Source organism: Callospermophilus lateralis, chromosome 15, assembly GCF_048772815.1.
Source record: "Callospermophilus lateralis isolate mCalLat2 chromosome 15, mCalLat2.hap1, whole genome shotgun sequence".
In the NCBI taxonomy this organism is placed as follows: Eukaryota; Metazoa; Chordata; class Mammalia; order Rodentia; family Sciuridae; genus Callospermophilus; species Callospermophilus lateralis.
Window position 1 is genome coordinate 69692955 of NC_135319.1, and position 12941 is coordinate 69705895.

General features: G+C 40.3%; 1 protein-coding gene across 5 annotated transcripts in view; it reads right to left on the reverse strand.

The window, feature by feature from the left end:
• Nt5c2 (5'-nucleotidase, cytosolic II) overlaps window positions 1-12064 on the reverse strand; it is an 88542-nt gene extending 76478 nt beyond the window's left edge. For 4 of the 5 annotated variants that reach the window (XR_013088820.1, XR_013088819.1, XR_013088818.1 and 1 more), the window contains exon 1: window positions 11989-12064. The gene's annotated coding sequence lies outside the window, so the exon portion shown is untranslated. Of the gene's footprint in view, window positions 1-5881; window positions 5958-11988 lie in introns of those variants that run through there. The other variant, XM_076835142.1, reaches the window with a different exon arrangement.
• Between the last annotated feature and the right edge of the window lie 877 nt (window positions 12065-12941).

A 12941-nucleotide genomic window follows, 5' to 3' on the forward strand; every position in this document is an offset into this window, starting at 1 on the left:
CTTGGTTAACAGATCTACTATTACAGTATCACAATGCCTGAGTTCTAGTAATCCTTATTTGGGATCAATAATAGCCCCAGTAAGTTAAGTCAAGAATTTTCCCCTTTTCATTTAAGGGTATGCTACAAGGGTAGCAATGTTTGCGCAATTTGGGTAATTTCTTAAATTTTCTCACCAGCCTGAAATTTACTTTTGTCTTCGTAAGTACAATTTTTATTTCATATTACTAAAGTACTTAGCTTTATGGAAGAAAGTATACCATACCCTCCATTTGCTATGAAAATGCTTCATTTTGTACTAAACAGTCACATTTTATATAAACCTCCTGATAACCCTGTTCCTCAACAGATAAACAAAAGTAAAACCAGGATCATGTAATAGTTAGCCAGTTGGTTTTATCATTATCATTATATTATGGTAAGGGTTTGCTCTGTAACACAGTACAAACCAACTTATTTCCAAATACTATTCCCTTAAAAAGAAAAGGTTGGATGCGGTGGCACAGGCCTGTAATCTCAGAAACTCGGGAGGCAGAGGCAGTAGGATCTAGGGATCCAATAGGGCTGGGGATGTGGCTCAGTAATCCAGTGCCCTTTAGTTCAATCCCCGGTACCCCCAATAAAATAAAATAAAAAATAAAAAGGTCTGGGGATATAGCCCAATGATACAGCACCCTTGGGTTCAATCCCCAGTACACCCCCCCACACACACACAAAGAACTCAGATACTAGTTTATTTTCGTTCACCAATGCTGCTAAAAAACTAACTCCTCATGTCTGTAGTTAATAGTGCCAAAGAACAGCATTTTGAAATAAACTACAGTTTCTGTTTATTTTTTGAAACTGGGTCTTGTTATGCTGTCCAGGAGGGCCTCAAACTCCTAGGCTCAAATGATCCTCTTGCCTCAGCCTCCAGAGTAGCTAGGGCTATAAGTGTACCTATTTGACCCAGCTCTAAACTACAGCTTTTAAATTATTTTTGTATTCTAATCACAAAAGTAATACATGGAAGGAAATATACACATAAAACATTTTAAGCCAGGCACAGTGGCACATGCCTCTAATCCCAGCAGCTCAGAAGTCGAGGCAGTAAGATTGCAAATTTAAAACCAGCCTCAGCAACTTAGTGTGGCCCTAAGCAACTCAGTGAGATCCTGTCTCTAAATAAAATACAAAACAGGACTGGGGATGTGGTTCAGTGGTTGGTTCCCCTGAGTTCAATCCCCGGTACCAAGATGAAGGAATGTCAATTTTCCCAGAAAAGGTTCTGAGAGCCTGTATTTTCTTCACTTCATTATAATTGAGGTTGTTTAAATCATTTGTCCCAAGTTGTACTATACATTCTATCAAAGGCCTACACTCAGCTTGCACACCAAAGTGATGGCTAACAAATAAAACCACACTTACCTACCCATGTATATCACTCGCTTATCCTGCTTTATTATTTTTTGCATATAGCACTTCCCGACATAATACATTTAAAATTTTTTTGTTTGTTTTTTAGTTACACATGACAATAGAATGTATTTTGACATATTATACATACATGGAATATAACTTCTCATTTTTGTGGTTGTACATGATGTGGCATTACCATGGTGTTGTATTCATATATGAACATAAGAAAGTTATGACTGATTCATTCTACTATCTCTCCTATTCCCATCCCCCCACTTTGTCTAATCCAATGAACTTCTATTCTTCCCTCCTTCCAAGACATAAAATATTTTGACAGTTTGCTTTTAGTCAGTTCTCTGTAAAACGTAAGCTCCATGAAGGTAGGAATTTTACTTGCTGTTCTATCCCCAGCATCTTGCACAATAAACTTGATACCTACAGAAATAAATAAGAGACTTTAAGCTCTTTGCTTTTCAGAAGCTTATTTTTTGTTTTTCATTACTGGGGACTGAACTCAAGGGTGCTTTACCACTGAGCTCAGTCTCCAGCCCTTTCTATTTTTTTTTATTTTGATACAGGGTCTCACTACATTGCTAAGGCTGGCCTGAAACTTGTGATCCTCCTACCTCAGCCTCTGGAGTCACTGAATTTATAGGTGCACACCATCATACCAGGCTCAGAAGCTAACTTCTATGTAAACCTGAAAATGCAAAAACATGGCACAAGTTTCTTTTAATGTTCAAAATGAATTTTTGCCAAACCTTCTCTTGGTTCAACTGGGTGCAAAGGCACATGCCTGTGATCAAGCTACTTAGAAAGCTGTGGCAGAATTGTAAAATCAAAGCCATCCTGGTCAACTTCAAAAGCATTGTCTCAAAAAATAAAAAACCCACCAACTTAAAATGAGCTGGAAGTGTAGCTCAGTGGCAAAACACTTGCTTAGTATGCTCCAGGTCCTGGGTTCAATCCCTAGTAACACATACATACACACAAAGATTCTTGGCTGGATTAATGTAATAATATTTTGCTAACCTTTCAAATATTGGACCTTAAAACAAAAGATTCTTTGTTCTCTGATGGAAAATAACAAGGCTAAAAAGAGATCTTGTCAAGTGAAAAAATGCAGTACCCGTCACCGGACAATGTCCTTCTTCTTCAAGCAACAAGTTTCTAACTATAGTCTAAAACTCTAACTAGAAAATACAAATTTATTTCATCTGTTCCTAAAGTTCTGAAAACATACAAAAGTTTTATTATGTTCCTTTGAATATTGTATTGCTGCTACTACTACTACTAGAATTTCCTTACATGCCATAGAATATTATATATTTGTTCTATATCAGCACATTAAGGTTACTTCTAACTGAATGTTTTGAAGAATACCAAAGTATGTAAATTAGAAAACATTTAAAGAAAAGGTTGGGCTTTCAATATCTTTAAAAAAAATTAAGGGTTGGGATATCAATATCTTAAAATTATTACTATACTTAACTGAGATCTTTTGAAAACATAAATTACAAAGTTGCATAATTTTTACATTCAGCCAATAACACTTTGCACAGTTAATAAGCATTCCTAAATATTCCTTAAAAAAAAAAAAAAAAAAAAAGGCAAGTATGGGGAGTAGGGATGTAGCTCAGTAATAGAGCACTTGCAGGCCCCTCAGTTTGATTCTTAGCATTATGGGGTGTGTGCATGGTGGGGGGCAGGGGCAGGTATAAAATTCTGCTTTATATCAAAAGCAATTTATTCTCTTACTAATAAGCTCTTACCCTTCAACTTTTAGTTCTCTTTCCTCTTACAAAATAATATAAATTTTAAAAATCAGAAAGGCAGAAATAATCACCACTTATTTTTACTTTTGTATATAAATTTACATTCAAGATTCTGTACTCTTATTTGATGAAAATTCACCAAAATTTATTGAATTTCACTATTTTTAAATGCATGATTCTAAGCACCACACATACTTTAATGACTTCTTACAATAGCTCTCTATATGAGATACTATTATCCTCATTTTACAAAGAAGCAAACAGGACAGAGAAGTCATTAAATAATTTGAGTCACAAGATTATACTTGTGATTAAAGGTGCAGTTTCTAGAGCCACACTGCCTAGTTTCAAAACTTGGCTCCAACACCAACAACCTCTAAGACTGAACAAATTATATCCTATCTTCAGATTCTTCCACTTCAAAATAAGTAACATTAAAACAAGATTCGAGGGCTGGGGCTGTAGCTCAGTGGCAGAGTACTTGACTAGCATGTGTGAGGCACTAGGTTTGATCCTTAGCACCATATACAAATAAAATACAGGCATTCTGTCCATCTACAACTACAAAAAAAAATTTTTTTTAAATAAAGTATATCTTGGGGCTGGGGATGTGGCTCAAGTGGTAGCGCGCTCCCTAGCATACCACTGGGTTCGATTCTCAGCACCACATAAAAATGAAATAAAGATATTGTGACCACCTAAAACTAAAAAATAAATATTAAAAAAATAATAATAAAAAAATAAAGTAAATCTTTAAAAAAAAGATTCAATGTATTAATAAATGCAAGGTGCTATGAACAGAGGCTGACATGGAAAAAGTCCTTAATGATACAATCATAATAACTTATAGTGCTAGTGCCTACAATATTTTAATATATGAGGCCTCTGCACAACACAATATTCTATATTTGGAGAAATGTGTAGTGTCAGATTGCCCATCATGAGTTAGGGGCTGTCACAAATTCATACAATTTTGTTTTGTTTTGCTTTTTTGGTACCAGAAATTGAACTCAGGGGTGCTTAACCACTGAGCCATATCCCCAGCCCCTCTTTTTTTTTAATGTATTTTATTTAGAGACAGGGTCTTAGTAAGTTGCTTAGGCCCTCACCAAGTTGCTAAAACTGGCCTTGAACTCCCAATCCTCCTGCCTCAACCTCTCAGGCCTCTGGGATTACACGTGTGGCACCACCATGGCTGGCTCACAAATTCACACAATTTTTAATGTCAATCTAGTATCCTAAATTTAATCTACTCTATAGATCTATTTGTTTTTTTCATGACAGCTCTTAGATCTGAGAATTATTTCAAGAATGAATTCATCAAATTCACTTCAAAAGTAAGCCAGTATTCAAGGTCAAAAAATTGTATTTATTGATCTCAGATTTATGAAAGAAAGTTTCGAATGTTTACTTTCCAAGCTACAGTCGGTCTTATTGATTGCATGATTCCAGTTAAATTCTTATAGCTGTAACTTAAAACTCTTAGAATTTTGACAAAAAATGTTTGAGCTACTTCAATCTACATCTGTTCTATTTTTTTTTTCTTTTTTATTTTTTCTTTAGAAAGAGGGAGAGAGGCAGAGAGAGAGAGAGAGAGAAAGAGAGAATTTTAATATTTATTTTTTAGTTTTTTTGGCGGACACAACATCTTTGCTTGTATGTGGTGCTGAGGATTGAACCCAGGCCGCCCGCATGCCAGGCGAGCGCGCTACCACTTGAGCCACATCCCCAGCCCCTACATACTGTTATAGATGGTTTACTTAGTAACTCTAAAACAAACTAGATACACAAATGTATTAACTAGATTCTAACATGACTTATTGATAAGTTTGTCAAATTGTCTTTCAAATATATAGTCAAATACATGTAATGTTTATCTTCACAAGCAAATCAGACAATATAGAATAACGGAAACCTGAAGTGTAAAATACTTAGATTAAAATAGATAATTTAAACTTTTCACTTTCTAAAACAATCTGGTTCAAAGAGTATTAACAAAAACTATCCTGTCCTTATGAATTTATACAGCATAGACTAAGAAAAAAATAAGGATTGTCTTTCTAAACTTAAATATGAAAAGCAAAAAGCATATAATTTTTAGAAGAATATAGTGATGAGATCAAGGTAGAGCTACACAGGATAAAAAACAAGAAACACAAACCACAACTGTATTAAATGTAAAGTTTAAGGTTGGGGAAACAGCCCAATAGTAGAGGGCTTGCCTAGCATGTATGAGGCCCTGGCTAGTACCACACACAGAAAATATTTAGCTTATTCCTGCCAAAACATTTAATCTAAATCTAAACATAAGAAAACTATCAGACAAATCAAAACTGAAGGACATTATACAGAACAATTGGCCTGAATTCTCCTAATACATCAATATTAAGGAAACAAGCAAAAGTAACAAAAGGAGGGGTCCTGATTATAGCTCAGTGGTAGAGTACTTGCCCAGCACATGTGAGGCACTGGGTTTGATCATCAGTACCACATAAAAATAAATAAATAAAGGTATTGGGTCTATCCACACCTTAAAAAAAAAAAGTAATAAAAGGAGGCCTGGGAACATAGCTCAGTGCTAGGTCTCAATGGCCTGGATTCCATCCCCAGAAAAACAAACAAACAATAAAGGGCTATACTAGTTGAAGATGCTCATAGGTAAGAATTTCCCAGGGGCTGGGGATGTGGCTCATGCAGTAGCATGCTCACCTGGCATGTGCGCGGCCCTGGGTTCGATCCTCAGCACCACGTACAAATAAAGATGTTGTGTCCGCCGAAAATTTAAAAAAAAAAAAAAATCTGATACATATTGTATTAAAAAAAAAAAAAAAAAAGAATTTCCCAGGTTTGGAATTCTCCAACATGTAAACAAGACTACATATCCAAGAATGTCATTATGTTAACAATAGCAAAAAGTCAGAAACATGTAAATTAATTATCCATAAACAGTGGCGTTTTCATATAATAGAATATAACACAGCAATGAACTAAAGACAAATACAGCATCAAAAACAATGTTTAGGTGCTGGGATTGTGGCTCAGTGGTAGAGCGTTCACCTAGCACGGGCGGGACCCGGGTTCGATCCTCAGCACCACATAAAAAAATAAAAGATGCTGTGTCCACTAAAAAAATATTAAAAAAATTTTTTTTGAGTTGGGCATGGTGGTACACGTTGGTAAACCCAGTAACTCGGGAGCATGAGGTAGGAAGATTCCAAGTTTGAGGCCAGCCTGGACAACCTGATGAGACCCTGTCTCAAAATACAAAACCAAAAACTGGGCTCAAGGTACAACTTGATGGTAGAGTGATTGCCTAAAATGCTTAATGCCCTGAATTCAACCACTTCACACAACAAAAAAGATGGACAGGGCACTGGGATAGCTCAAATGACAAGAGCACTGGGTTCAATCGCCAGCACAGCAAGAAAAAAAAAAAATTTCTGAAAAATGCAAGTTGCAGAATCATATAATATAGTAAACAAGAGTATATGCACTTTTATAGATACATATATTAATAAAATTATAGCTGGGCAAGGTGGTACATGCCTGTAATCCCAGCAACTGAGGAGGCTGAGGCAGGAAGATCATAAATTCAAAGGAAGCCTCAACAACTTAGCGAGGCCCCAAGTAACTTATTGAGACTTTGTCTCAAAATAAAAAAATAGATCCAGGTGGGGTGGCCCACGCCTGTAATCCCAGCAGATGGGGAACTTAAGACAGGAGAATTGCAAGTTCAAAGCCAGCCTCAGCAAAAGCAACTCAGTGAGAGACTGTCTCCAAATAAAATATAAAACATCCCAGGAATGTGGTTCAGTAGTTGAGTGCCCCCAAGGTCAATCTGCGGTACCAAAAATAAATAAATAAATAAAAATGAAAAGGGGTGGGGTTATGGCTCAGTGGTTAAGCACCCCTGGGTTCAATCCTCAGTATCAAAAAGAAAAAAGTATAAAACTTAATGGAAATAATTGCCTAACTGGGCTGGGGATACGGCTCAGTTGGTAGAGTGGCTTGCCTCTCATGCACAAAGTCCTGGGTTCAATCCCCAGCATCACAAATAAATTAATTAATTAATAATAATTAATTAGTAATTGCCTAATTGATGACAATGAGAGGGGAGTGAACAAGGAGAAGAAACAAGAATAGGATCAGCAAGCATTCATATCATAATCTATAATGTTTATATAGAGACCACACAAATTAGAGATGTTTAAAAAAAAAAAATCTTTCTTGGTACTGGGGAGTAAATCCAGGGGCACTTAACCACTGAGCCACATTCCCAGCCCTTTTTTGTATTGTATTTGGAGACAGGGTCTCACTGAGTTACTCTGAACCTAGCTAAATTGCTAAGGTTGGCTTTGAACTCACAATCCTCCTGCCTCAGCCTCATGCCGCTGGGATTACAAGCATGAGCCACCATACACAGCAAGTACGACGTCTTAACTGTTAAAATTTGATAAAGGAGCCAGGCATGGTGGCACATGCCTGTAATCCCAGCAGCTTGGGAGGCTGAGGCAGGATTATAAATTCAAAACTGGGCTGGGGAGGTGGCTCAAGCGGTAGCGCGCTCGCCTGGCATGCGTGCGGCCCGGGTTCGATTCTCAGCACCATGTACAAACAAAGATGTTGTGTCCGCCGATAACTAAGAAAAATAAATATTAAAAATTCTCTCTCTCACTCTCTCTTAAAAAAAAAAAATAAAAAAATAAATAAATTCAAAACTAACCTCAGCAATTTAGTGAGGCCCTAAGCAACTCAGCAAGTCTCTGTCTCTAAATAAAATATTTCAAAAAGTCAGGGGATGTGGCACAGTGTTTACATGTCCCTGGTTCAATCCCTGGTTACGCCCCCCCCCCCCCAGCCAAAAAAAGATTTGATAAAGGAAATGAGTAGTAAATGTAATAAATAATCACAATATGTATACTTGGAATATTTCACAATATTTTAGCTTTGAACTCAAGATCCTCCTACCCCAGACTCCAGAGCTACTGGGATTAAAGGCATGCGCTACCGCGTGCAGCAACATGGAGCTTGTAAAACTATATATTGTAGGGCTGGGATGTGGCTCAGGCGGTAGCGCGCTTGCCTGGCATGCATGCGGCCCGGGTTTGATCCTCAGCACCACGTACAAACAGGGATGTTGTGTCCGCTGAAAAACTAAATAAATAAGTAAATTCTCTCTCGCTCTCTCTCATTGAACTGGACATTTGAAATGGAAACATGCTAATACCTAACAGGTTTACAGATAGAAAGATAAAAAAAAAAAAATCAGTAAACTTTTCATTTAAGACACTGAATTTCAGGTACCAGATTTCAGTTATCTTTCCAAGCATATCCTTTAACAAAGCAGGCTCTTTCATATCACACTCTTGACAATGTTTCCCAAACATGAGACTCAAAAGCAAATACAAATGGTTTGTTACTCTCCAAATCAATTTCACCTAACAAGGTGGTATTTTTGCTGCCCTACTGGCAGTTTTGTTATTTTTTAAATTTTTTTTTAGCTGTTGATAGACCTTTATTCATTTATTTATATGTGGTGCTGAGAATAGAATCCAGTGCCTCACAAATGCCAAGCAAGTGCGCTACCACTGAGCCCCTGCCCCAGCCCCGTTTTGCTGGTTTTATTGATTTATTACTAAAGTTATTTTCCATAAACAGCCATTGCAAACACTGGCAATAATCATTATAGGATGCAATCAAATTTCAATTAGTGAACTCATTGAAGTCTTACTGGCTCGAGTGACGGGAACCTTAGTACTCCATAACAATTTGCTACCAACTTCCTTAAGGCAAACAACTTCCTCAAGTCTGAATATAAAAAACTAGATCAAGCAGAAAACAGTTTTTTCTTCATTCTGGTCTATCTGCAAAGAATCTAAGTATCGTATCTTGTAAATAGCTTACCAAAACTTCTTGTTCTCAAACTAAGAGCAATCTATTCCTTATATCCTTAACATACCACTTTGGCCTCAGTGTCACCTTCTGTTTTCCCTGATCCCACCAACCTACAAATCTTTCTCCGATCTGAACAAAAAATAGTAATATCTAACATTTATTGAGAATTTAATATGTTCTAATGTTTTTTCAATAGAATTATTCTATTAATCCATACAATCCTATGAAATTTATCCTATTTTCCCCTTTTTCAAGTGAAGAAAATGAGTGAAACTCTGGGTTAAGTTCTCCAAGGTCTCCCGGATGCTAAGTGGCAAGCCAAGTCTCAAACCCAAACTACAAAATCCAGGACTCTAGGCTGGGGATTAAGCTCAGTGACAGTGCTTACTCTGCATGTGTGAGGCACTGAGTTCGATCCTTGCACCACATAAAAGTAAACACATAAAATAAAGGCATGCTACCCATCTATAGTTACAAAAAATAATTTTTTTTAAACCAAGGCCACTGAACGTCTAATGCTGTCTCCTGGCTCAAAGTATCAACTGTCATTACTGCTCACATGTCAGTTAACATACACCTTATGACATTTAACATTTTCTGTTAGTAGTTGTTGTCTCAGAAATTCAACACATCATTCATTCAACAAAAATTTTCTCAAAGTCTGTGTGCCAGCATTGTTGACTACTGTGCTTTTTATAAAGGCATGTTACAAAAAGCATTAGGAATGGAAATGATTCTCCCAACATGTGGACATCCCAGAAATGTAAATGCAAAATTCAAAATAGCATGTACACAGCCATTATCATTAAATAAAAACCATGTTTATGTAAAAATTTAAAAAGAGCAGTAATAAATAAGATGATAAAATTGTGGAGTTTTTCCTATTTCATCATGTTTTTTGGTAAGATAGTTAAAAAATAAAAAGATTTTTTTTTTCCTTTTTGTGGTGCTAAACTGAATCCACGGTATTACACATGCTTGGCAAGTGGGTGGTCTACCAGGGAGCCACATCCACAGCCCAGACTTTTTTTAAAACATGTTTTTTGTACTTCTTTCCCCCACAGAACAGTAGAAATAGCCTAGAAACATTAATATAAACACCACTCCCCTTAACATCTCACTTTAATTTGACAACCCTCCACCAACTGGGGATTGAACCCAGGGTGTTCTATCATTGAGCTACACACATAAGCCTTTATATTTTATTTTGAGACAGGGTCTGACTAAATTGCCAAGGAATGGAATTCACACTGTCTCAATCTCCCCAGTCACTGTGATCACCGGCCTGCCCCATTGCAACAGGCTAATTTGGCTTTTTCAGAAAGATATAATATCTTCTGCTAAGGCTAGCAGGTACTATAAGTAAACAGATATGTAAGTGTTCTGGCAATTATAAACTTCTGGAAACTTGTAACTGGTTTTCCTGAAGTGTCATCAAATCTTAGAACTGAATGGAATCTAGCAGAACATCTTAGGCTCCCTCATTTTGCAGATTAGTTACTAAATTCTAAAACCTAAATTCTGGGTTATAGAGTAGAGTAAGGCAGCAACCTATACTGCTGAAATATACTGGTTTATATTGCAACGGAAAAGCACTTCAGAAATAGTATATCTGTTAGTATCAACACAGGATGTGCAGTTTTAATTTTAATAAATAGTTATATCTTTTTTTTTTTTTTTTTGGAACTGGGGGTTGAACCCGGGCTTTGCAAATGCCAGGCAACATTCCAGCCCCTAGTTGTCTTCTTGAATTAACCTTTTCAGGTATGGATGTCTTCATCTGGATAAATTTTAACCACTGTTGAGAAGCACCATGGTAAATATTTGAAAGCCCTGAGGCCTTCCCTACATACTCATTAAGTCTTACTGGCAAACTGCACCGTTCCAACATTCTCCCCTTCACATTCCAGTCAGTACAGTCTGCATCCTTAAGAGGCAAAAATTTATAGTCTATGGATGTTATGAGACAAATATGGGAAATATCTGCCCGCACTCGGGTGCGCGCACAGGGAACGCGCGCGCTCGCGCGCTCACACATACACACCCCCCGCTAGAATGGTGACTAGTCATTTCAGAGCACAGCCCTCAAACATAACGGCCGGAAAACTGAAAGCACGGGAAAACAAATCCACACCAAGCCCTACCCACCTCTTTTAAAAGCTGCGGCCTCCCAGGGCCAACCCCCCAAAACGTAATTCTTACAACGGGCCTCACATCCGCCTCTCGCCCGTGCTCTCCCCGGCGTCCGGGGCCCGGGGGAAACGAAAGGCACTGGCGGCCCCCGACGGCTGACCCCCGCCCGGAGGGAACTAGCGCGTCTCTCTGAGGCGGCTGGCAACCCGAGGTGAGCTTTCCAGGAAGCGCCGCACAGCGTGTGGGCCATCAAGTCGGCAGCGTCTCGGGGTCTCGCTGAGAGCTGCCAAGCTGCAGCCCACCGCGGGGCCCGCCAGTTCTCGGAGTCGGGTCGGCCTCGGGGTAGCCCGAGTCGGCCGAAAAAAACAGGCAGAACGGGTGGAGGGCGTCTCTAGAAGCGGGACCCGGGATGCCTCCGCCCGGCCAAAGCGGGGACGGAACGCGGCGAAGGCAAGGCGGGGTCCCAGCAAGACAACGCCGGGAAACAATGGCGCGAGCGTGACGTGGGCCGGGGGCGTCGCCGCGGCACCCGGGAAGGGGCTGCGGTGGGGCAAGGGCGGCCGGGGTAGGGGGCGTGCGAGGACTCCGGCGCGGGATCCGCGGGTGCGCAGGCGGTGGCTCGGCCTGAGAAGAGGGGTCTAAAGGGACGCCGCAACTGGGAACGGGGGCAGGCAGCGGCCCCTGCCCCGGGGTCGCGTGCTCGGCCGCGCACCCTCTCTTCTTTCCTCTCTCCCTCGCCCGCTCCTTCCCCTCCCGCCCGCGGCGCCCCTGGCTCCCGCGGAACTCACCGGCCCCACCGCACGGCTGCAATCCCAGCGCGCAACTGCTGCAGCCGCCTTGGCGCGCGCCCTCCCCGCCCCCGCCGCCCCGGCCCCGCCCCCAGCTCGCGCCCGGCCAGGGACCGGAACGCTGTTCCGTCCCTCTGTTCCGCCGCAGAACCCAGTGGTGGCGACGCTCCCTGGCCAACTGCAGGACTCCACACGTGATCCCCGCCAGTAGTTCGCCACTCACGAGCGTCTGGGGATCTTCGAAAGACAGAACACCGGTTGTTGCCCAGCTGTGTGGGGTGACGCACGTTGACAACCCTTCCTTCTCCTGTAGGTCCCCATTCCTTGATATTCTGCCCTTGTCCTTCTGCAGGGCCCTGGCTACCCTCTCTACTACCAGCATCTCACCTCCTCTCCCAAGAGGCTTTCCCTTAGAAGGAAAAAGAGTCCTTGTACCCAGTCACAGTACCTTTTACTCAAATGGGCCTGAGGGCGCCTTTGGTCCATAACCTGTAGCATGCTTGAATTGCCTTGGTGACTAAAAACACCGGCTTTTGGAATTTATCAGAACTGGTTCGAACCCAGTTTCACCACCTACAAACTGTATGACCTTGGGAGAGATACTGGACCTCACTGCATGCAGTACCCTCATCTGTAATGCAGGGACAGTTAACAATATTGACAGGATTAAATAATGTAGGTAAACTTTCTGGTACATAGTAAGCACTCAATAAATGTAGTTGTTATATTGGCACCCCAGCATTACCACCTTGTCACAGGCAAGAAGACCCCCCCAGAGACAGAAAGCCTACTACTTTAGGAGCATTGCATTCCTTCATTTGGGCGATTGTGACCGTGTTTCAGAAGTTCTAGCCTTTGAAGCCTCAAAGAACAAATTAGTCTCTCTTGGACCTTGGACTTTGTCTGCCCAAGGTCTTCTCTTGGAGATCCGAATCTCCCACTCCTTTCATTCT